The following is a 26,531-nucleotide window of genomic DNA, read 5'->3' on the forward strand; positions in this document are numbered from 1 at the left end:
CACGCCCTAGACTTAGAATTACAGTACACTTGTTTCCCAAGTCTTCCTTGTGAACTCTGCCCTGGCAGCAGTCACAGCTGTACACAAAGGCCTAGCTACAAGGTCGCTCATCACAGTACTGTGTAAAAGTGTACAATAAAGAAGACTGGAAACAACCTAAGTGTCCAACAACAGAGAACACAATCAAGAAACTTTGACGCAATCACAAAATTATCATAGAACCAATCATTATTATAATAAATATGCTACTAAAAAATACTTCTGTCCAACAGAAATATGAGACTCAAACATACGATTTTAAATCTTCTAATAGCCACATTAAAAAAAAGTTAAAAGAAATAGATAAAATTATTTTTATGTATACTACTTAAAAAAAAAGCCCATTATAAAATTGTACTATTTCAACATTGATTTAATAAAAATACTATTAGTTAGCTATTTTGCGGGCTTTTTTCTCCACACTAACCCACTAAATCTGGCGTGTAGTTTACACTTAAAGCATACCTCCATCTGGACTGGCCACATTACAAGTGTCCTCACTACCACAGGTGGCTCATGGCTACTATACTGGATATCACAGAAAAAGGTAAATGATGTCATAAGTGAAAAAAACAAGTTATATTTTGCGGAAATTGACAAAGTGATCCTAAAATACATGCAGAAATGCAAGGGACCCAGAACAGGCGAAACAATCTTGAAAAAGAAGAACAAATTTGGAAGAGTCATACTTCCTGATTTCAAAACTTACTACAAAGCTACAGTAGTCAAGACAGTGAGGTACTGGCATAAGGATAGATATATAAATCAACAGACTAGAACTGACAGATCAGTTATAAACCCTTACATTCATGGTCAACTGATTTTTGACAAGGATGCCAAAACAATTTAATGGGGGAAAGAACAGTCTTTCCGTCAAATGGTGTCAGAACAACTGGATCTCTACATGCACTAGAATGCATGCGGACCCCTACCTCACACTACACACAGAAACTAGCTCAACATGCACTAGAGGCTAAACGTAAGAAGACCATATAACTCTAATAAGAAAACATAGGTGTGTATCTTCACGACCTTGGATTATACAATGGCTTCTTAGATATGACACCAGAAGCACGAGCAATGAAAAGAATAAAATAAATTGGTTCACCAAAATTAGGCCTCTGCATCAAAGGACACCAACAGAAAAGTGAAAAGACAACTCACGGAATGGGAGAAAATATCTGGAAATCACATATCTGATAAAGGAAATGTATCCAGAATATATAAAGAACTCTTGTTGTTAGTTCCCACCAAGACATATACAACTCATGGAGACCCTATGTGTGCAGAGCAGAACTGCTCCATGGCGTTTTCAAGGCTGTGACCTTCTGGAAGCAGATCCCAGGTGTGTCTTCTGAGGCGCCTCTGGGTGTGTTCAAACCACCAACCTTTCAGCCAGTAGTTGAGCACATAACCGTTTGCGCTACTCAGGAATTCCTGATAAATGAATTTTATCTAGAATATATAAACTCTGAAAACTTAATAATAAAAAAACAAATAACCCCATTTTAAGATAGGCAAAAGATCTGAATAGACATTTCTCCAACAAAGATATGCTAATGATCAGTAAGTATATGAAAAGGTGCTCAGTGTCCTTAGTCATTAGGCAACGCAAATCAAACCCACAATCGGATACCACTTCATTCCACTAGGACGGCTGAAATAAAAAGAGACAACAAGTGTTGAGGAGGATGAGGAGAAACTGGAGCCCTCATACACTGCTGGTGGAAACACAAACTGTCCCAGCAACTTTGGAAAACAGGCTGGCAGTTCCTCAAAATGTCAAACATATGACCCGGCAATTTCACTGATAGGTATATACGCTAGAGAAATGAAAACTTATGTTCACAAAAAATATATTCAAGAATGTTCCTAACAGCATTGCTCATGACAGCCAAATAATGTAAACAATCAAATGTCCATCAGCTGAAGAATGAATAAACAAATGTGGTATATCCATACAATGGAATATTACTGGGCTGTAAAAAGGAACAAAGTGTTGGTACATGCCACACATGGACGAACCTTGGAAACGTTATGCTAAGTGAAAGAAGCCAGCCACATAAGATCACATATTATGTGATTTCCATTTATTAAAAATTTCCAGAATAGGGAAATCCATAGAGAGGGAAAGTAGTTAAGTGGCTGCCAGGGCTCAAGGGGAGCCCTGGTGGCCCTGTGGTTAAGAGTTCGGCTGCTAACCAAAAAGTCTGCAGTTCAAATCTACCAGCCGCTCCTTGGAGACTGTACGGGGCAGTTACTCTGTCCTATAGGGTTGCTATGCTTCGGAATCAACTCCGTGGCAATGGGTAGGGTGGAGGGAAAGACAGAATAGGAAGTGTCGACTAATGGGTACAGGTTTTTTTTTTTGTTCTAAAATTTCTAATGTTCTAAGATTAGATAGTGGTGATAGTTGCAAAACTCTCTGGATATACTAAACACCACTGAACTGAACATTTAAAAGGATGAATTTTTTTATGTGAATTATATCTCAATAATGCTGTTATTCAAAAAGCAAGTTATAAAACAGTATAATTCTATTTTTATATAAAGAAAATATATATATGTATTCTAAAGATGGTTTAGAAGAGTATATTTGTAATTATCTAGGTGGGCAGAAGTCTAAGTATTTTTTTTTTTCCATCTCTTAATTTAACTAATTTTTTTCATTAACATTTTTCTCTTGTGAACCCCTGAGGGAGCGGGAGAGCAGTGGAATGCAGACCCCAAATCCTTGTAAAAAGACCAGACTTAAAGGTCTGACTGAGGCTAGAAGGACCGCTGAGGTCATGGTCCCCAGACCTGCTGTTAGCCCAAGAAAGGAACCATTCCCAAAGCCAACTCTTCAGATAGGGATTGCACAGGACTATGGGATAGAAAACGATACTCATGAAGAGCAAGCACCTTGGATCAAGTGGACACATGAGACTATGTGGGCAGCTCCTGCCTGAAAGGGAGATGAGAGGGCTGAGGGGGTCAGAAGCTGGTTGAATGGACACGAAAGCAGAGAGTGGAGGGAAGGAGTGTGCTGTCTCATTAGAGGGAGAGCAACTAGGAGCATATAGCAAGGTGTACATAAATTTTTATATGAGAGACTGATTTCGTTTGTAAACTGTCACTTAAAGCACAATTTAAAAATGGTATTATTTATGTTGCCATTTTTGCAAAAATACTTAAGATTATGCTTCCCCAAAAGTGAGGAATTATATACACTAAAAAAATTAAGAGTGATGAGACGATGGGCAATATTTTCTTTTTGCTTATTTGTATTTTCTAAATATTCTGTGGATACACTGGATTATTTCCTGAAACATTCAAAACACACACACATACACCTCTTCCTGCAACTCTAAAATTCTAATATAAGGGACAGCGTGGCCCTTGGGGAGCAAAGGAAGGAACGCCGAGTGTAAACAGATGTCAGTCACGTGGATGACCTCCTCGGATATGAAGTCCACGTGGGCCTGTCCACGCCGAATCCCCAAAGGAGGCCTAAGCAGTTCTAGGGGTACTGTCTAACCAACTCCCTGGACAGAGTTTCCTGAGGGGAGGAAATACAGCACAGCTAAGGATCGTGACCTGGGCCCTCGAACTGTGGCAGTTCTCAGGGGTGAGGCTGGAAGGAGGCTCAGGATGGAAAGATGGGGGGACTGGCCACCCGGGGCGGCTAGAAATCTTCAGGAATAATCTTGCTGTAGACCAGCTCTTGCTGAAGAACTCCGGTGGAAAGAACTGCTATTTGGCTGGAGAGTACCCTCTTCACAATGTTAGTCCACCTTGGCAACTTCTGATGAAGCTGAGAATCAGATAAAGAGGCTTTAATGAAGGCCTTTGTCACCGTCATACTCAGAAACAAAGGTTCTGACCTCTGCAAAAAAACACAGTCCACCCCTGAAGTCTTCTTAAAACCAAACGACCGTCTAGGTCACCTAGTAGAAAATGTCTGTCTTGAGCACTATACTCTTTTACGTACTATCTATATGGGATCGAATTGATAACGATTCGAAAGATTAGACAGGAACCTTAGGGGGCAGTGAGTTTATGTTAACGGAGGAGAAACAACTCGGAAAAGGAGGGTGGGAATGACTGCACAACTCGAGGAATGTAATCAATGTCACTGAACCGTACATAGAAGCTGTTGAACCGGTGTATGTTTTGTTGTGTATATTCTCAACAAAACAAAATAAAAAAAAAAGAGGCATAACTAGCCCCTATCTCCCACCAAAAAAGGAGAAAAAACAGTCCATAATGCCCAGGACTCGCTGTTGCTGAGGCTTCGGGCGCTGGACGCACTGGAAGTGCTCGTGGCTGGCTCACACACACACTGATTCAGAGAGCTGTGGGGAGGCTTGACAGGACTGCTGAGCCAGCAACAATCAGGGCAGGTCAGCAACCCCTCAATCACTGGGCTATTCTTCACTCCGCTGTAACATAAAAAATCTGTAAAGTACAGAACCTAATTTCTATAAAATGATTTAAGTACATATACAACGAAAAAAGACTCAATGACTACACCAAAATGTTAATGGTGGGAGGATCACAGGAGGGAATTATTTTCTTTGTTTTTATCTTCCTGCATTTTCTTTGGATATACAAAAGCCTACTGCTGTTGTGTCACGTCCAACACATCAAGACCCTATAGGACAGAGTAGAACTGCAGTACAGGGTTTCCAAGACGGTAATCTTTACGGGAGCCGACTGCCACATCTTTCTCTTGCAGAGTGGCTGGTGGGCTCAAACTGCCGACCTTTAAAGTGAGGATGCCTTTATCCAGCTTTCTCCTGGGAAACTTCCTTCTGGAAACTAGAGACTACAGGTTCTGCCTTCAAGGACATCTGCCATCAAGAATCCAGAATGTGAATGTCTGCTAGAGTCAGGGCACCTCTTCTACATTTCATCTCTCAGGGTATACATCCACACCTAGGTGGGCTGATTTGATATGGCAAACAAAGCTGCAGTTCTCTACCTAGAAGTTTACCAACTGAAGTACAATTATTACTTGGGCAAGAATTTTTCTATCTTTCTGGAGAATCTCTCGAATTCCTCAATTTATGGAGTCATCAAGACTTCATACATGTCTGCTGCCGATCAGGAAACACAAACAATCATGATAAGCCAGAGACCAAATTTTCGGCCTTAAACTAGGAATTCTGGACCCGTTTCCACATCCAGTATCATGCAGTCAGTGCCCCGTGAAGGCAGAGAATCACTTCTCAACTATCTCACAGGTCAGGATAGCATGCCTCGGAAAAAAAAAATGGACTAGTCACTTCAGCTTTGCACAATTAACTCTAATTGTGACGTCCTCCTACTCAAAAACTTTTGATGGTTCACTACTCACTTCAGAACCGAGTTCAAACTTGCTGATATTTAAAAATGACTGGCCATGAGCCCCTGCTCCCGTTTGTCCCACCACACACTCAGCCCACCCTAAGCTCCAGCCATAGCCCACCGCACCCCAGTCAAGGAACTCGATCTGCAGTCCTCCTCCTGGGTTTTCTCTCACCCTTGCCCCACCCTTGCTGCCCTTGCCATCAAAACACTATTCATCCTGTAAACTCCTGCTCAGTTCCTCTGTAAAGCCTTCCATGACCCTTTAACCCAAGGGTTGGCAAACTTTCTGTAAAGGGCCGGACAGTAAATATTTTAGGCTTTGCCAGTCACATATGGCCTCTGTTGCATATTCTTCTTCATTTATTTTTACAACCCTTTAAAAGTAGAAAACGTTTTCTTAGCCCTGTAGTTTGCCGGCCGTGTTTTGCACACTAGCACTCCCATGCCAGTCAACAGTGCTCTGGCTCTACTACTACGGCTTCTGCGTTCTCCTGCCTGTCTAACGGTGCACGCTTCTGCAGGCTGCTTCCCTCACTACGCTACACGTTCTCTGAAGGTGGGAATGTATGGATTCTAACCCACGTCACCTAGTAAACCAAACCCAAACCCAGTGTCGTCGAGTCAATTCCGACTCATAACGACCCTATAGGACAGAGTAGAACTGCCCCATAGAGTTTCCAAGGAGCGCCTGGTGGATTCGAACTGCCGACCCTTTGGTTACCAGCCGTAGCACTTAACCACTACGCCACCAGGGTTTCCACATCACCTAGTACACAATACTAATATACACAAAGTGCTCTGTCCATGGATCTTTTAAATTGATCATTTTTAAGTACAGTGTGTTGGATTTTTTTTCAAATTTTATTTATTTTGTTGTTGTTGTTGAGATTATACACAGCAATCTGCCACCCGTTGCTGCTGAGTCAATTCCAACTCACAGCAAACCTACAGGACAGAGTAGAACTGCTCCGTAAGGTTTCCAAGGCTGTAAATCTTTACAGAAGTAGATCGCCACATCTTTTTCCCCGTGGAGAGGCTGGTGGGTTCAAACCAGCAACGTTTCAGTTAGCAGCCAAGCACTTAACCATTGTGCCACCCGGGCTCCTTTATACACAGAAAACATACACCAATTCAACAGTTTCTACAGATACAATTCAGCAACATCGGTTATAGTCTCCACTTTGTGCAAACATTCTCAGCCTTTTCTGAGTCGTTCTTCCCCCGTTAACATACACTTGCTGACCCCCAAGGTTCCTATCTAATCTTTTGAGTTGCTGTTGTTAATTTGATCCTAGGAGAGAGTTCTTAAAAGAGCATAATGCTCAAGGCAAACATTTTTTATCAGTTAAGCTGGACTACCCTGTTCGGTTTTAAGAAGACTTCAGGGGATATTTTTGGTTTGAGGTTTAAAGATTATCTCAAGGTAATAGTTTCAGGGGTTTATCCAGCCTTCACGGTTCCACAAAGTCTAGAGTCCAGAAGAATTTGAAATTCTGTGCTTTTCCCTTTTTGATCAGGATTCTTCCACACAATCTTTGATCAAAACTTTCAGTAATGGTAGCCAGGCACCACCCAGTTCTTCTGGTCCCACGGCAAAGGGGGCAGTTGTTCAGGGAGACAATTAGCCATGCATTCCATTTCCTCCTCCTATTCCTGACTCTCCTTCCTCTGTTGCTCCAGGCAAATAGAGACCAATTGCTGTGCCTTGGATGGCCCCTGGCAAGCTTTTAAGACCCCAGGCACTAGGCAAGGAACTAGGAGGTAGAGAGAGTGCTGAATTTTAAAGTTGCTTATTTAAGCAGTTTCCATGACAAGCAGCTGAAGGACTTGTTTTTGGTAAGGCAGATTTCTGATGAGCTTCTTGACTGCAGGAGGATAGCGTGGAATTAGACAGGGAAAACGTCCTCAGTTTAATATCAATTAGATGAGCTGCCAGGTCCAGCTGAGAGGTTTCACTTCAGAGATTCCAGTGCCCACTGTTCTCTTCCACACAGGTCTTTGAATTCTCTGTTGTAAAAGATTATAAAGCCTGGAAATAATCCTCACTTGGTATACATTCGGTTTCCAGGAAATACGTAAACTTAAAAAAAAAAAAAAAAAAGGCAACCTCATCAACAAGCTGAAAATAATCAAAATTAAGACTAGGGCTCAAGGTTTTCTAAAGACAACCATCAGGCATTTAGGCTCACAGAACGCTTTTTTTCCTTATTAGAAAAATGCACCTTTCGTACTTCCAGCTCATTCCTTCTTGTAAAATGGGTCTATGTCTAGGATCCACCTGCTTGTCTCATTCGGAAGTTTCTCCCATCACCAAAAAATCATCTTAAATAACTTCTCAGACATTTCCTTCTCACACAGGCCACCTCGGAAGGAATCCCCCAACTCCTGACTAGTACTGTCCTTCTCTCATATGTACTTCCCATGTGGAAACTTAAGAATGTTCCATCATCCACCTTTGGTAAATAAGAGACATGTCGAACTGACCCTCTCTGCCCCCTTTCCCGGTCCTGCTCATCTAAAACACTGATACAGGACTGCTCAGTTATGAACACGTGGACTGTGCATTTTCTCATATCTAACAACACAAGACTCCATTTACTTTAGACATGCCCTAAAGGACTAGTGAACCAAATAAACACTCTGCTTCAGCTTCCTTCCAGCACCGGTTCGCATGCTGGAATAATTACACCGATACCGTGGCACTAGTTTTCCATTTTCTCTTCTGTCATAAGAAAGCCTCGCCAGGCTTTACTTCAGAGAGCTCAGTAACAAAACCAACACGTGCCTAGCTCTGTGCTTCAGGAAGGCAGGAAGGAATACAAAGCTGCTGTGGGGGTCAGAGAACCCCCAGGAGGTGAGGTCACTACACCCCACCCCACACACACCACTACCTCATTCTTTTACTACTCCAAAAGGTGAGGAAAAAATAACTGACACAAAAATCCCCTATGCAAAAACCCCAGCCCCGCGGGATGGAGGGCGGGTCCCTGTGAATCATCCATTCCTCCTCCCAGCAAAGGCCACGCAGGTGAGGGGTTCTCATCTCTAGACTGCACTGCAAGGGCCGTCTACCAGCACCTGCAGGAAACAGGCCACAGAACGCAGGGGAGGGGTGGGAAGACAAGAGTGCGGAGGAGAAGGGGCGGCCACCAGCACAGCCACCCAGTCACCGCTGCTTCTGGGCAGGCAGGTTCTTCTGGCAAGAGGCCCGCAAGGAGGTCAACGTGCCTGAGCTGGGTCAGGAAGGGCAGGCACAGGGCCTCGTAAGGAGGGATGCTGTGCTTACTAGGTGCAGTGGGAGGCCGTGGAAGGTTTCCAGGGAAGGCGGGGAGCCTGGAATGGAGCAAGGGCAGGAGCTGAGAGGTCAGTCAGGGCCAGGGAGGTGAGCACAGCAGGGTGCAGGAAGGACTGCCCTGGACTGAAGGTGGGGTTAGCCAAGGAGAGGGACCATTGGCTCCCCAGTCTTCTGGCTGAAGCAACTGGATGGAGGCAGGGAGGAACCGAGAGTTCTGTTGGGGACAGGTTAGGTGAAGTCCAATTGAACACCTGGTAGCCCCTTCCTGTCCTCCACAGTGCCCCAGTCACTCCATCTGTGGGTTGTTGGACAAAGCTGCCCCTGCATCTGCACCTTCTGTCGGCCAGCGCCTTCCAGGTCAGCTTGGTGAGGTGCTCTGCTCTTGACCAGCCCCCAGACCCACCAAGCCGGCTCTGCTCTACCTCCTCTGTTCATCTGGACTTGTCTGTTCTCACGCCCTGCTGGGAACACAGGCTTCATGAGGACAGAGCTGCCAGAATCATTCACTGCAGGTCTCCTGCACACACCAAGAGCTCAAGCAGTAGTTGTACAATGAACCCGGGGGTCTAAAGCTGAAGCTCCAAAAGATGTATGGGTCAAAGACGTTCAAGGAACTTAGGAACCACAATGGAAAATTATTTCATTTTTCTGATGGCACCAACTAAAAAATTCCCATTCTGTCAACCAAAGTTTTGTCGTAAATTCTGGTATCTTCCGAAGAGTTTTCCAGACTGGGTTGGTAGACACCTGCCCATCTATCCCCCATCTTCCTCTGCTAATGATGAAACACACTTCTAGTTGAGCCTCACTATAGCCGAAATAGTTTTTAATCCTTAAGATCTCATTTAACAATTAAAGAATGAATCTCTGTAGAAAGTACCTCTCCTCATAAAAACATTGTCTTACTAATCATACCCTAGAAATCAAGAAAAGAGTATCTTTGAACAACTTCCAAGCCAGAGTGTTGCTATTGACATTTGGGACTGGGTAACTGCCATCGGGGGCTGCCCTGTGTGTTGAAGTATGATTACAGCATCCCTGGGTCTATGCACAAAATGCCAGTAGCACCTTCTCCCAAGCAGTGACAACCAAAAATGTCTGCAGACGTTGCCAGAAGTCCCCGCCCCCATGGTGAGAACCGCTCTTCTAGACCGAGTGGCCTTTATCGTGCTTTTTTACACAAATATAGCCAAGGAAACAGTCATCGCATTCAGTTAAATCTGAAATGCTTGTTTAAAAACAAGTGGCTCCAATTACACCCTCTAGTGAAACTGAAAGCAAAGCAGGTGCTTGCACACACCCTCCCCCGGTGAGGTCTAGAGCCGTGTCATCAAGACGCGCCCACCTCTCCTCTGGGGAGAGCCTGGGTCTCAACGTGAGGCGGACTCTCGAGGTGTTGTCGCCCACTGCAGATAAGGGAGCACCCTAGCACACCTCTCCGTTTCCACAGAATGGAGATACCCCAGGCAAAAAAACCCCTGATGACCAGATCCTACAGATACTCATGGAAATGTGGCCACGTGGAGTTACTCTCTACATGTGTAAATGCTGGGGGCTCACAAAGGTGGCCGAGGTGGGCGGCTCCCTGGGTACCTCTGTACCAGCCCACTGCCTCAGCCCTTCTGCACACCAGCCAGGAGAACCTTCCAGAAGTCTTGGGCACTTACAGCTCAGCCTCAGCAGCATCCCTTGGAAAGCTTGCCTTGAGTCCAGTGGTGAGTCCCTACTCAAGGGGGCGTCCAGGACCCGGGAACCCACGGGCCAGGAGCCACGTCTGTCTCGACTGGACATTCCTCCCACCTGTCACCATGTCTCCGTACGCCACTTTCCAGAGAAAAGGTAGTAAGTCTTACACAGTTTAAACCACAAGACATCGGTGTGTCAGATTCTCCCATCAGTCCACCACAGCATGTTTGAGGTCTTAACTTTTTCCTTCCCAGGTCAGAAAAGCAGTCACTGAGAAAACAGGCATTCCGATGAGTCCCTCGGCCTTCCAACTCCCCCTTAAAATTTTTGATAATGGGATCAAAACAGTGGGAAATTATCTAAACCAAAGGGCACCTAACACACATGTATAGCACGTGATCCCTTAGAGGCCAACAGGGAAGAAAACTGAAGACAAGTAATTAAGGGGCCAAAGACGCGTCACTCTCCAAAGAGGTTCTCCATGCCCAAGGAAGGTCAGAGTCTTTCCTTGTGCTTCCCAAAGCAGGGTGGCACACCGGGGGCTACGGGATCAATCAGTACACGTTCCTGTCCTAGAGGGTCAACTCTGGGATGCAGAAAGAGTTTTAGAGATTTGTAACATTAAGGCACGTATTATGTAGCAGAGTGCCAAGATTCATATAACTTTACCGAAAACAGGTTTCACAAAAAACCTGTTACGAATAGGCTGTTTTAGGAAGCTGCATCATTGGCCCTCTGAAAGGGGACAGTCACACATCCACTCTCCTGTCACGAGGGACACCTCACCCTGGCGAGTTTGGGACACATGGAGAGTCGTCATCTACTTATTTATTTTTTTAATACTAGCTACCGGAAAATAGCACAATTCTTTTCCTAGCCACAGTCGGTCATGGAGCAAAGGAACCCTGTGGAACCCGCTCAGGAGAACCCAAGATTCTAAGTCTCCACAGACAAGAATAGGTAAAACAAGAAGAAAAAAACGTCAAGCTGATTGTAAAGACACATGCGTAAACATACCACTTCTACTGTTAGCCAACTTCAGAGGGTCACCTCCTTGAAGGTAAGAATTGTATCTGTGCATGTTTTTGTGGTACACACAGCAGTCAAGGTGAAGGGGCAGATGTTCAGAGGGTGGGGACAGCCCAGAGCTACAACACTGCGAGTGCACACAGGAGCACCAGCCTGGAGCCAGAGCCGGCCTGGCCACCAACACCTGCTCTGGGCCCCACCCACGCAGAAATGTTCCCTTCTGGCAAACCTCCACTATTGTCCTAGTAACACAAACCAAAGCCCACTGCTACTGAGTTGATTCCAACCCAGAGCGACCCTACAGGACAGAGCAGATCTGCCCCACAGGGCTTCCAAAGCTGTAATCTTTACAGAAGCAGACTGCTGTTTCTCCCACAAAGCAGCTGGTGGGTTCAAACAGCCGAGCACTTAACCACTGCGCCACCAGACCTCCTTCAGTAACACAAAGCTGCTGACTTATTAAGCACTTACCACGTGTTCCACGCCTTCCATCTTCACACCTCCAGGAGATAGGTACTACCAGTACCTCTATTTTTGGGAACTGAGACATGCAGGAGGTGAAGGAACTTGCCCAGGACCCAGAACCCAGGGTCACTCTGACCAGGCGTTCAGACACCCATGTCCACGCCCTCCACCACTGTAAGGTACTACCTCCCTAGGTCTCCTCAGCATGCCGCATCGCGGCAACGAGAACGCCACCACCATGAGGCTGAGCGCTAAGGCGCCATGAGCCTGTAACTGTGAATCGCACAGGTCTCTTGTGCCCCACAAGGACCCTCCTCTACAGGAGCCCTCCCTCCCCCCACCAATGACAAGGCAATTGTGGGTAAGCCGCCTTCACCCATGTCTTCTACTCTCAGCTTAAATGGTTCCTGAAGGGTCTCTTTTAAAAACATATGACAAATCTCCACCTGGTTGTGTTTTCTCTTTCTAGAACTGGTCACTAAGCCCTGTGCCAGCAGGGACCATGACAGATGCACACTGTCACTCCCCCAAGGCATCCAGCCCAGTGACATGCACACGGTGGATGACGGATACCCATCTGTAGATTTGATTTACTCCTGATTTAGGGAGAATACTGAGTTATCTGAAGAGTAAAGTCTGCATACCAAATATAAAGGTGCTGGGAAAACAAAGAAGCAAGTGTAAACACACAAAAGGAGAGCTTTATTGCTTGCCTGGTAACTAACAGGAGTCTCACACGTTATTTACACACAGACACACACAGGCTCCTTATATACACACACAGACAGGAGTCTCACATGTATATTTACACACACAGGCTACTTACACACGTACACACAGACAAGAGTCTCACATGTATATCTACACACATAAAGACTTCTTATACACATACACGGACCCGAGTCTCACATGTATATTTACACACACACAGGCTACTTACCCACATACACAGACAAGAGTCTCACATGTGTATTTACACACATACAGACTTCTTATATACATACACGGACAGGAGTCTCACATGTACATTTACACACAGACTTCTTATAAACATACACGGAGAAGTCTCACATGTATCTTTACACACACACAGATTCCTTATATGCTTACACAGAGACAAGAGTTCCACATGCATATTTACACACACAGACTTCCTATAACCACCTATAAGCTGGGTGTCTACAGCTCCACAAGTCCTTATCCAAAACTGAGGGCAGATGTGTCCCAGAGTTCAGCATCATTCGGAGTTTAGAAATGAAACAGTGTGTGTATACATTGCCTATTACCTGTCCCTCCCAGGGAAGTCTGGGGCAGCGCCATAAGACAACACACTGATTAAATGTGGGCGTATTCCACACTAGGAAACCCTGGCACGCAGTCGTTATGAGCTCAGGCTGCTAACCAAAAGGTTGGCAGTTCAAATCTCCCAGACACTCCTTGGAAACCCTATGGGGCAGTTCTACTCTGTCCTATAGGGTCGCTCTGAGTCGGAATCAACTTCACAGCAATGGGTTTGGTCTTCTTTGGTTTGGTATTCCACACTAAGTGGAACAGAGACTACATACAACATCCGTTCAGGCCAGGTTTTCAGTCCGCTTTCAGAGGTTCTGGGGAATGAGGAGCGGGTGCCTGCACGACTGCCCTGCTGTCCTGGTGTCCTGGTTTTCTGTGCATGGCCTGGGGCTCAGGGAACTTGCTCAGGCTCACATAAGCTGCGGAGGAAGAGACAGGGCTTGAACCCACCTCTCTGGCTCAAAGCTTGCCCAGTGCCTCTCACACCGAGCAAGCTGTCACTCACCTGAGGGCCCTGTGGAGAGGCTGACCTCGAGTCAGCAGGTGTGGGCTGGGCCTGTGATCTAAGACTCTCTAGGTGATGCTGAGGGAGACAGGAAGCGAACAACTCCCAGTGACCCAGGGGCCTCCACCCTAGCAGCTCATGCGTTACCTTGGGGCTCTTTACCTACATCTAACTGGACTCATTTAAATGACTGATATGGTCTGGGACACAGCCGCCCTCAGCTTTTGCGGTTCTTTCTGATAATTCTAATGTATGCTGGGATTCAGAATCATGGACACTAGATCGTGAGGAGAAATAAATCACTAATAAAGGAAGGCTACCAGAAGGGAGCCGCTGAGCGCAGGTAGGCGTACCTGGAGTCACTACATTCCATCGAAGGAGTGTCGGAGGCCTCCAACAATGACCAGGAATCTACTAAACTCCTTCGGCATGGGACAGACCCCACCACCCATCCCAGGCTCGGCAGATCTTCCCTTGTGACCAACAAAATCCTAGATATACCACACTGAGCACCATGTCCCCTCAGACAAGCACACACAAATGTGAAATCAAGAATGATCACTGCCTGACAGCTGAAAACCAAAACAAGTATTTAGCAGAGGACTATGAGAAAAGTTCTAAAGCGCAGGCCCTGTTATACTATGGGTATGGCTCCATAAATTTACTGGCGTATGCGCACACCAGTCAAAGTGTGGATTTTTAAATCATGCTAATGAAATCCTCAGATTTAGAGGGGACGGGAGTGGTCATCCACTCCTCCCACTGTGTAAACTCTCTACAGCCCCTGTGCCCAGCTTCCACCCACACACTCAACCAGTCATGAGCGAAGACTCTGGAAAGGCCTTCCACACTTGGACACGTGGCTAATTCTCCTTCACTAGTCTACCCCCGTCCCCCAGGAGTCCTTGGGTGGTACAAACAGTTAACATGCTCACCACTGACCGAAAGGTTCAAGTCCACCCAGAGGCACCTCGGAAGGAAGACCTGGAGATCTACTTCCAAAAAATCAGCCATTGAAAATCTTATGTAGCGTAGTTCTACACTGATACACAGGGGGTTGCCACGAATCAGAATTGACTCGATGGCGACTCGGAACTGGTAGTCGCCTTCTAAAGCCACCAAACTCCTAATTCGGCTTCAATGTTCCAACTCAGCATTGTCTCCCACACCCTGGGTCATTTCTGAAATGACATGTATGTATTCCAGCCCAGTCACCACCCAAATGTCAGCTCTCTGGGGAGGCTCACCTGTCAAAATTCCTTAGGTAAACTGAATAAGAGTCCTGTTCTGACGAGTGTTAGCCAGCTACCTTCCTCGCCCATCCTGTAAGTTGCACCCTGCTATTTCTGTTCCATTGCCTCTTTCGTAAAGGTTAAAGAGCCAGGTCAAAATGAGCAGTCTGAGTCACCACCCTCCCCGGTCCTCAGGGCTCATCATGCTTCTTTGGCCCCCAAGCCAGTCACCCCAGGTCAAAGCGCCACATTCAAGTCTAGAGAATTCTGAGAGTAACAGTGAACAAAAAAAAAGGTAAATAGCACCGAAAGAAGCATCCACAATAGCTTAGGGACCTTCCAGAGAACAATTATTTTCTCCTCTGTGATATACTGAAGGCCAGCCAACTTTCAATATTCAAACAAGGTCGCGGTAAGGATACATACGTACAATTTTACTGCTCCAAGAAACGTCAGACCATCTAGACCAGAAGTTCCTGACCTCAGGAATCCAGGGAGGGGCTTTAGGACTCCCTGAAATTCCATGCCTTGCTCAGTCATTTCGGGCTTGCTTTCCACTCATGCCTATTTTGGACAGGAGGTTAGGTGCCCAGGAGGGACAGGTAATTTGGGAACAAAGGCAAGGTATGCCTGAGAAACACAGAGCTGGGCAGCTGACTCCTTGGCCGCCTCCCAGCCAGAGATGCAGGGCGAAGTGTTGTACCGGGCTGAGCCTGGGAAACAGGTGCCGGCAGCGTGCCACAACCCGGCAGACAGAGCTCTTTGCCCTCTCACCGCAGCGAGCCCAGTGCCATGTGGTTCCACCGGAGCCAAAGAGGCAGATTTCTCGTTTCAGTATTTAAATTCACTCCCTCATTCCCCTGTGACCTCATCACACTTGCTCCCGCCTCCAAGAGTGTTGCAACAATTAGATGAGACAGACTGAGAAGGCAGGGTTTAAGGAAAAAGAGATGTCTATGTTAGAGCCAACGCATACACACCTCAGCACATGCTGTCAAATTACCCCACACCTCTACACGTCAACAGCTATAGCTTCGTTCCAATAAGTCCCCAGGGGGTTTACTAGAAGGATCTAGGGTGAAGAAAAGGAAATTTAGGACACAGAGGCTTACTAATACTTCCTCAATGAAGTTTATTTTTAAAGAACAGAGAGAAATGTAAACTTAAACTCCGCGGGACTCTTCAAAATTAAAGTGGTTTCAGATAATTTTTAAAAGGAGGGGAAAATGTATGGACTCAAAGTGGTACCTGAGAAGCTCCTAGCACACAGGTAATCAAGGATGTCTGCTAATTAAGAAAATAAAACAAACATTGTCATGCAGGCACATACTGCTTCAGGAACAGATGTATTTCCAAAGTTGATTCATGAATCCTTGGTTCAGAACTCTGACTACATTTTCTCACAGACGTTGGGTAGCACAGAACACTTGGGGATCCCATCTTACCTACAACAACCCATCTTCAAAGGTCTCTCTGGTATCTAATGCTGATGGCATTATGGACTCTAACCACCACACATACAGAGGATTAAAGACAGCCACAAATTCTGTGACACTCCTCCCATGGACAGGTGGGGTCTATGTCCCCCCTCCTCACACCTGGGAGGCCTCTGGCTGCTGTGACCAAGAGAACATGGCAGAAGTAATGCTATGTCAATTTCCAAGGCCAGGCTGAAGAGGTTGACAGCTTTGACTTCCTCTCTTGCACACTTACTCTAGGAGCCCTGAGCTGCCACGTAAGAAGTCCAGCCACCATAGCGAATAGTCCATCTACAGAGATGCTAAGACAACAGAGGTGGGAGGTGCCCGCTGAGCCCAGACACCCAACCAGCTAAACATGTGAATTCAGCCATCTTGGACCCTCCAGACCAGGCCAGCCACCAGATGACCCCAGCCAATGCCACGTGGAGCAGAAGAATTGCCCAGCAGAGCCCTGTCTGATTAACCCTCAGAACACTGAGATCTAATAATAGATTGTTATTTTAAGTCACTGATTTTTAACGTGGTTTGTTACTCAGCAATCATTAACCGGAACAACCCGTGGCTTTTCCAGGAAATGACAGAAGCACACCTCACTCCTGCCCTGGCATCAGGAATAGAGTCTCCTTCCCAACCTCCACTGGTGGGCACAGGGGTGTTCCCCAGCAACAAGCCATCGAGGGCAACCCCCTGTGCCTTACAGCAGGTACTACAGCGTGTGGTGCATGTGTGTACGCGCACACGCATGTTGGGAAGCAGGGAGCTACACAGTATGACCATCACAGAAGAGGAAAGGGTTTTCCTGCCTGCTTCGAAACCCTCCCAGAATCTTCTACACACTACTAAGTCAGGGGAGGACGGGTTCCAAAATTCTGAAGAAACATACTGTCAAAACGTGGCTGGACTATAGTTACTGCTGCATTCAAGCAAACACCTGAGTGCCTACCACACACCAGGCACTGTCCTAGTACAGGAGCCCTGGTGGCATGGTGGTTAAGAGCTCGGCTGCTAACCAAAAGGTTGGCAGTCTGAATTCACAAGCTACTCCTAGGAGACCCTATGGGGCAGTTCTACTCTGTCCTATAGGGTTGCTATGAGTTAGAATTGACTCCATGGCAATTTTTTTTTTTCAAATATATATCCTAGTACAAGGAGCCCTGGTGGCATGAACATTAAGTGCTCAGCTGCTAACTGAAAGGTTGGTGGTCTGAACCCCCCCAGCAGCTCTGCAGGAGAAAGACCTGGTGACCTGCTCCCGTAGAGATTACAGCTGAGAAAACCCCATGGGGCAGTTCTGCTGTACCACACGGGGCCGCTCTGAGGCAGGATCGGCTCGATAGCACCCAACAACAGCAACATCCTAGTACAGGGGTTAAGGTGATGAACTAAAGTTTTCTGCTCTGAAGGAAAAAAGTAAGGCAAGAGACTCGACGGCGAAAGCGTGGGCTACCTTAGGCATTCAGGGAAGACCCTGCAGAGGTGACGTCTGGACAGAGACAGAAGGAATTGAGGATTATCATTCCTGCTAAATAACTGAAGAAAATAAAGTGCCAAAATATAAATTAAAATTTTATCAAAATTCATCATACGCAAAAATTGGTTTCTAAAAAAAATGGGGTATCTAAATACAGATGTTCCTTTTTGTGCAAACATACAGAGATTCTGGTTTCCAGACATCTTTACCCTTTGTTACCAATCATTTCTTTCCAGTCCAGCGGTGTGCTGCCTCTTCCCCTACCTGCAGGACAGCCTTCCGCTGCCAGCCACACTCCAAGGAGAGCCTGTCGTTCACCTTGCTAACCAATCATGTTTTCCTTCAGGAAATCACTCAGGAAAGGAAAAGGGGGAATGGACTGGCATTTCTGGTATGCTAGGTTCTCACTCTCTCACATTTAATGCTCACAATTACCTCTGTATAGATGAGAAAACGGAGGTTCAAGATGGTAAGTAACTTACTAACAGTTAACGGAAGGACCAGAAATCAAACGAAGTCTGACTTCAAAACCCATACTCCTTCCATACATCAATCTGTTTCATTTTTACTGAGCACACACCTTGGGCCAGACTGTGAAGATACAAAGAATGAGTGGCCCTGCCCTCAAGAGGCTTGTTGTCTCAACACTAGAGATCTAGTCGAGAGGCACCAGAACATCCCTCAACCTGGAGAGGGCAGGGAAGGTTCCAGATTCACCCTGTGCTACGGCCTCCATCTCAAATGGGTCAACGTACCTAAGGAAAAAGACATCTACCTTCTACCACCCCAGGGAGCCCCTGAGTGGTGCAAATGGTTAAGCGCTTGACTACTAGCTGAAAGGCTGGTGATTCAAACTCACCCAGAGGTGCCTCGGAAGACAGGCCTGGCAATCTAGTGCTGAAAGGTCACAGCCTCGAAAACCCCACAGAGTACAGTTCTATTCTACACACACAGGATCCCCATGGGTCAGAATCAACTCAACTAACAACCACCACCACCACCCTAGGAGCCTCACCTGGGGCCTGGGTGCCCAGCTGTCCCCCCTTATTCATAGGCCCTCTCAGAGCAGCTACATGGCCACGACACAAGCCCCCACACCCTGTCCAGTCACCAGTGACCTTTCCTGGTTCCACATTCAAAAGCGTCACAGTAGTTCTACCAGAAAAGTCACATAAAATCTTTTCCAAAACATCATTTCCCCGCTGACCATGAAGAGGAATTCTTTTCCCTTAATTTATATTCCCTTAAGCAAATCTGTAGTTATAATTACATTCAAGATGAATGGGTGGAAATCCGACCGCGCTGGGCTGTAACCATTATGCTCTCTACAGAGTGACCCGGCCTCGGGGACTTGTTCACCACTCACAAGCTAATGTTTGTAAAACCCTGTGAAGACATAATGACTAAACACTATCATTATTACTAGACTACTGGTTTAAATGCAAATGAAGAGAGAGAAAGGGGAGAGAAAACATATTAGGAAATCAGGTTAGGGACTGCTATTCGGCAAAATGTAAGCAGCATCTGAACCACGGGGGTGAAGCACATCTTAACTGGATTACTTCAAGGATACTGAGGGCAGCGTTGCTGCCATAAGAAAACAACTCAAAACATAGAGAAGGAACGGAGTCCTGACTGGAAAAACAACCTGTAGAGTCAAAACAGATGCTGGATGAAAAGCAAAGGCTGAGATGTGAAAAATCTCTGCTGGAAAAGCACACACATTTTAAAAACAGCACTCACTACACCACAGCAGAACGAAAAAGCCTATGAGCTGAACGAAATCCCAAACAGGCCTGTAACTCATCTTCAACTGACTGCAGAGCACGATGAAATTCAGGCTCTGAGGTCCAAAAGGCCTGCTTTGTTCTCATCTGTAAAATGGGGGTAACCCCTACCTCAAAAGTAAGGATAGCACAAAGGCAGCCCCCAAAGGCACCAGGGCCCCACACCACCTGGGCCACACGCCACCACCCCCAACCACAGCCCCAGGGGCTGTTTCAGACTCAGGTGCCCTCTGCCATGCGGCTCTGCCCAGCCCACGCTTCTCCTCCTCTTCTGTGGCTCACTCACGCTCATCCTTCGAGAGTTACCTCCTCTGGGAAGCTCTCTTAGAGCGTCCTGGTCCAAATGACTAGGTGCTGTCCCATGCCTGCTCCCGCAGGGCTTCTGTCCCACTGAGACAGCACCTCCCACACCCCGCCCCAGTCAACCTCTCCCGGCTCATCCACTGCCCGGAAGCTCCCTGAGGACAGTGACCACATGGAGTCTTCTTAGCTTTTTAGCTGCAGCAACTAGCAAAAAGCACTTCGTAAGTTCTCAGAACTTTTGCTGTCTGGATAAATTCTCAATTATTTCTAATTGAAATGAGAAGGCAATCAGCTTCTCTGGGGTAAATCTTAGAAACATGAAGTATGCAGGGGAAAAAAATTCTACTCTGGGAAAATCTGCTTTGCCATTATACGACTTGGAAGAGTGACTTACCCGAACACTCTGAGCCTCAGCTGCCTCCCGTTTATAAAATGAAGTCGACCAGAAAATCGCTCAGGTCCCTACTAATGAGATCGAACATACCATGATCACATCCTAAGATCCTAACACTCGCACTCTGTACATGTCAGTCCCTATTAATAGGAAAATGGGCATCTGTGGAATTCCACACGGTCCATCTCACTCCCAACGAGCAAGGCATGTGGGTGGTGCTGGGAGCCCCGTTGTACAGACAGGGAAAACAAAGTCAGGGAGGCCAAGCAGCCTGCCCAATCCCTGCCACTGGCTAAATACACAAGACAGGGCTATAAGTCCACTCTTCAAAGCTGGTGGCTCCCCACCGTGTTCAGCTTCTCAAGCTGGGGTGTGGACAGCCCCGGGGGGTACATGGTAGGATGCCAGGAGACCCCTTGGGGACCCTAGGGGAGAAAAGAATAAACACATCTTTGGAGATGTACTCAAAAATGTAGAAGAGGAACAAAGTGTGTTTAAATTAAAACAATCAGACATATCACAGAGCAGAACGTAGACTTCACATTGCCTGTTAAGATAAAGGAGCACACAGCGGTTAAAGCAACTGGCTGCTAACTGAAAGTTCGGTGCTTCAAACCCACCAGCCGCTCCACAGGAGAAAGATGTGGCAGTCGGCCTCCATAAAGATTACAGCCTCAGAAACCCTATGGGGCAGCTCTGCTCTGCCCTGTAGGGTACTCGACTCAATGGCAACCGGGTTTTGGTTTTTTATGGCTAAGATAAAACTTAATGGGCTCGGCCCCAGGCTCCCATTAACTGGAGAGTTTGAGACCTACTTCATTAAGCCATGCCATGTCCTTCCTCCCAGAGCAAAGCCTTTAGGAACCTGAACACTTAATTTACCCTATAATAAGTCTTCAAACAGCAGGTTATATTAATCCAAAAAAGAGACAATTTAATTTCTAGCACAGAGTCGTGACTTCTGGGCATTACCAGACAAGGCTCAAGAGAACTACTAGTTCCCCTGTTCTCGCCTTTTAAGTCATTAAAAGCCCCCAAGAGAGTTACGTTGTCCAGTGAAGTCTCCCATCATATACACCCCCTTATTCAACAAACACTGAGAGCTAAGCGCTGTCAGGACAGGAGGACCATGTACTGACAGAGGTGGGGCACACTGCTGTTCCCCACCATCGGCCATGCCCTTCACCATGGGAGACTGCCCAGCCCACTGAGTTCCTGGTCACGAAGGGGCCTGGCAAGAGCCAGGGGCCATCACACGAAACTTCATAATTGGAAACCTACTGACCAAGCAGCATTGCCAGTGCTATCTCTTGGCAAGAAGCAATCAGACAGTAAACCATCAGAGCCCATTTTACCAAAACAAAAGCCAGCAAAGAGATCCTCCCCGTACCATCCTCAGGGCCACGCAAGATGGCCAGGATGGCTCTACTGTTCCAGGGCCTTCTTGATGCTCAGGCTCAAGGCCCACTTCCTGGAAGCCTTCTGGTATACCCCAGGCAGTCCAGAGCATTCCCTTTCCTGAATCCCCACACTTCAGTCTTGTTCACAACCTCCTAATTCACTTCATGCTACATCGTATTACTTTCTAGTTTCTTCCTGGCGAGTCTTCTCTCTGCAGCTGAGAGGCCAGCTCCCTGAAAGCAGAGTGGTGAATTTTCATTTTTTCTTACCCTCCCTGCCACAAGCTTCTGTCCTGGCGCTGTCGGTCAGATAGCTGCTGGTTCCTGGCATCACCCATCACCATGCACAGAGGCCACGGCAGCCCAGGCTTCTGCTGAGCAGACCCTTACAGCAGGTGCTGTGTCTCACTCTTCTCTGTATCTCCCAGCACCGTCACTAGGACATTACGGGAACGCAGGGCATGTTAACTGAACATTAATTAAACAAGAAAAAGACTCCCAAGTCCCAGTTAATGATCCATTTATCTCAAGAATACCGAATGCAGTTGTAAGAGATCCCAACCTGGTGGATGGAGTTGACAGAAACCAACAGTCACCTACACTTGCCAGCCTCACCCCAAGCTGTCTACATGGAGCAACTAAATTTCCACTAAAAAAAAAAAAGGTTTTATGCCTAATGATAAAAATCCCACCTCCTTCCTAGGTCTGTCTGTCTCTCTTCCGCCATATGTCTGGAATAGTGTTTCGTAGAACATAGGCAGTCAATAAATGTTTTCTAATACAAAAAAGCCATTTTGTAATTTTACTTCATTTTGAATAATGGACATCACACAAGCACACACTACATTTTCTTACTTCTTTTTTTTTTTTTCCTTTCGGTTCAAAATTACATTTTCTTGTATTTCCATCAGGTCCTTTGGGACCCCAATCCTGCTTCTTCGGTGCAAGCCTTACCTGTCCTCTTCACCTCTCTATGTTGCCCTCCTGCCGGCAGGCAGCTGGGCTTCTCAGCTGGCTTTGTGCCTCTTGCTGAGCACAAGTCTCAGCATCACCTACACTCAGGCCTTGTAGCCTCTCTCTCTGGTGGTGGTCTCATCTCCTCCTTTCTCGCTCTGTACCTCTTTTCCCTGTATTATCGGTATCTGAGGTCAACACTAGGACTCCTCCCTCCAAAAATAATTCTTCCCCCCTATAACACCACAATGAAGCACACAGGGGGTCCTCATGCCATGGACTCAACACCAAGGACTTCAGTCACAGACGTCTCCTCTACCAAGTCAAAAGACCTTAAAGTGACCACTGCAAGAAAATTTAGCTATTGTGTAATGTCTGATAAGTTAGATCACTGGCCGTTTGGAGCGTCTTGCTGTACCAAAATGAGAAAATAGAGATGGGCAAATTTAACGCAATTTCCTCTGTTTGCTTGAGCTAGCACAGACTTGCAACACCACAGTAACAGTTTTATCTCCCTTGAAGTATAGCTTTAACATCACAGAAAAGGATTTTAAGGGAGCGATAAGTCATTCTTGTCTTTCAGCCCATTAACTACCCTGACAACACCCTAAAAAGGTCCTTCTCATTTTGCACAGTGAAGAATTAAAGGGATTCGAGCAGGAGTGTTTACAGAATCAAAACCCCAAACACTGGGGAAAACAGCAAGAAGCAGCTCAGCTGTTTCAGTTAAATGAATGACTTTCTCCAAGACATGAACAAGAGTAGGGATATTTTGATGGTGTTAAGAGAAACAATTGGCCACTGCTATCGCCTGTTTCCAATGGAATGTCTTCGCAGCCTCTCACTGAGTGAGGCTGTCTTATGATTTCCAAAAAGAATGGACAACATCCAAACAAAATAATTGGTCTTCTTCTCCATCACAGAAAAATTCACAAGAATGTCTTAAAAGAAAAAAAAATAATAGTTAAAAAAAAGAAAAGGCTGGAATTCTCCCTGTCGGCTCTCTGCTTTCCTGGCTTCTGCGTTGTGACAGCTGGAACAGATGGCGCCTCGGTGAGACACCTTATATCTTAAACCTTATCCATGATAAGGTCTGATTTTAACTAGTGATGCTGGAATCCAAGGTCTGTCAGGATTTCCGTTATAAAGCACCTACTCACAGGGATTTCCAATCTCAAATGGTATTTTCCAGTTTTCACGTTGATATGGCTTACTTTTGTTTTGGCCAAAGAATTTTTCACCTTTAAACTAATCTTTAATTACGTATATTATCACAAAGTGGTGCAAAGGCAAACATTTCCCCTCATTTGAAAAAAGAATGGCTGGATGCTATTTTGCCAGACACCCTATATACATGATGCAGTCTTTTTAACAGGCCGTTTTCAAAGACACCGTAAAACAGGAGAAAATTTTAAGACCAACTGATGGTCCACCTTATTTCTTCAAATTAGGGTCTTACAGACACATGCAAGATTATATATAACAACATTTCCAAAGGCTTCACCAGTGTCTTCACAGCAAATGCTAGGGAGGAAAAAAAAAAAAATTATGGCTCCTCTTCAGTTGTACGCTGTGAATATAAATGAAGAAGCGGCTACAACGCCACTAAACACAGCCTTTATGACTCCACAAAAATAAATAAATTACACTTCACACACACACACACACACACCCCTATCTCATGCTGAAAACTGATTCAGAGCTTAATACGAAAAATGTGAAATCAAATTGCTTCCTTCAGCCAATCGTTATCGGGAGACTTCTTAAATTTCCAAGCACGTCCACGATACTTCATCCATTTCGTCGCTATGTTTTCAAATTCAAGGTAAAGAGTTTCCCCGCACAGAATTCTCTCTAAAGGTCTAAATATCAAGTCGACGTCCCCAAATGCGGGTTACAGTGTGAGAACGTGGCGGGGCATACAGAGCAGCCGCCTGGCCCCTCGAGATGAAATGTTAAATGCCGTGGCGGGCATCACCCCAAGATCCGCACCGCGGGGAGCCTAGTCTGACCTTTGGGATCAATCGGAGGTGGAATTTGTGCATTTTGCCCAAGCTGGACCCCGGTACCCGCCTGCCTGCGAGGCCACTGCAGCTCTCCGACTATGAATCAGAGGTTTATCTGCAGAGGAATGACTCAGTATAAACTTTTAAATAATAGCTTAACACACACACACACACACACACCCCGAACTCGGCCGGGGAGCACGTTCGTCCATGCAGACACCCTGAAGCAGTACGTGTCTCACCCCGTCCAAACCGAACGTCCCAGGAGGGGATGCTGATTTCTCGACGCCGGGGGGGGGGGGGTCACGGTTTAAAGAGGCCTCGGCGCCCCGTTTCCTGAAAAGCTGCGGGAACCGGGTCCCCTCCGCGGCCCAGAGCCCGGCCTGAGGACAAAGTTTTCCAAAGTTCAGGCGTCCGAGGGCGGGAAGGGCCCGGCCTTGGGGCCGGGGGGCGAGGCCGCGCCGCTCCGGGCACTCGCCGCCGGGCAGACCGGGCCTGGCCGCTCCCCGGGGCCCCGCCGGGCCCAGCCGCCGAGGGCCGCGCGCTGGAGCCGGCCGGGGATGGAGACACCGGGCCGCGCGCCCGCCCGCAGCCCGCCGCAGCCCCCGGCCCGCCCGCCGCCGCCTCTGCCGCCGCCGCAGCCCCTTACCCGGCTCGGCCGCTCAGGGGCGCCGGGCGCGTCCTCCGCCGCGGTCCGCAGCGTCCTGCTCCCCGGGCAGCCCCATGTCGGGGGGCGGGGAAGGGCCGGCGGCCGCCGCCGCCGCCGGCTGGAAAGTCCCTGCTGAGCTGCACCCCGGCTCGCGCACGCGGCGGCAGCGCCGCGCCGCGCTCCCTGCGCCCTCACGCACCCTCACAGGCACTTCCTCTCGCGCGCTGGAAATCCCCGCCGGCCGCGGCCCGCGCCCCGGCGCGCGCGCCCGCCCCGCCCCCGGGCCCGCCCCCGCCGCCGCCCGCGCGTGGGAGCCGAGGAGCCAGCGAGCGCGGCCGGCCCCCCGCGCCCAGCCCCGCGCGCCCCCGCCGCCCCGCGCGCGCCCGCGGCCCGTTGCTAAGGGCCCTCCGGCTCCGCGCCCGCCCGACCTTAGCAACGGAGCCGCGGCGCGGGGCGGGGCGGGGCGGTGGGGGCCTTCGCGCGCCCCCCAGTCCCTCGCGGACCCCCGCGCGCCGCACACCCGCCGCGGCCCCGGTCGCTCTACCGCCGGCCGCTGTGGGCCCGGCGACCTCGCCTTTCCGGGTCAAAAAGCCACGCAGGCAGCAGGCCGAAGGGTGCCGGTTTCCTCGCGGTGGGGGAGCGGATGGCGTCACCCTGTTCACCAGGACAGCCACCGTCACTCCCGCTGTCACAGACACTCATAGGCAGTCACACACTCACATACAGGCACATCACACGCTTACACACGTTCATGGACACATACACCCTGACACACACATTCTCACACTAGCACAGATCATACATACTCGTAGGGTGAGTGTGTCACAGAGACACACTCGCATACTCACACACTTGCATACTCACACTCACACACCTGAACACTCACAGAATACTCTGTTACAGACAGAAAAACACACACTCAATCACTCTCACACATAAACACACTCGTGGACACACACTGACCACACACAGTAACTCTCGTAGACATAGACACACTCATAGTCACTCTCACAGATACTCATAGACACACACTGACACACTCGCAGACACACACACACTTATAGACACATACCCTCACAGACACACTTAAATAGGCACACTCAGATACACACACACACTTATAGATATACATTCTCAAGGCACACTCACACTTTCATTCACACATACATAGACTCACACTCACATATTCTCACACTCACTGACACATA

General features: G+C 47.5%; 1 protein-coding gene across 4 annotated transcripts in view; it reads right to left on the reverse strand.

Moving 5' to 3' along the window:
• Positions 1–25,564, reverse strand: part of TRAF3 (TNF receptor associated factor 3) — a 129,719-nt gene extending 104,155 nt beyond the window's left edge. For 3 of the 4 annotated variants that reach the window (XM_049899657.1, XM_049899658.1, XM_049899653.1), the window contains exon 1: positions 25,324–25,564. The gene's annotated coding sequence lies outside the window, so the exon portion shown is untranslated. Of the gene's footprint in view, positions 1–21,984; positions 25,058–25,323 lie in introns of all 4 variants that reach the window. The other variant, XM_049899654.1, reaches the window with a different exon arrangement.
• Between the last annotated feature and the right edge of the window lie 967 nt (positions 25,565–26,531).

The sequence above is a fragment of the Elephas maximus genome, chromosome 10 (genome assembly GCF_024166365.1).
Source record: "Elephas maximus indicus isolate mEleMax1 chromosome 10, mEleMax1 primary haplotype, whole genome shotgun sequence".
NCBI classification, from domain to species: domain Eukaryota; kingdom Metazoa; phylum Chordata; class Mammalia; order Proboscidea; family Elephantidae; genus Elephas; species Elephas maximus.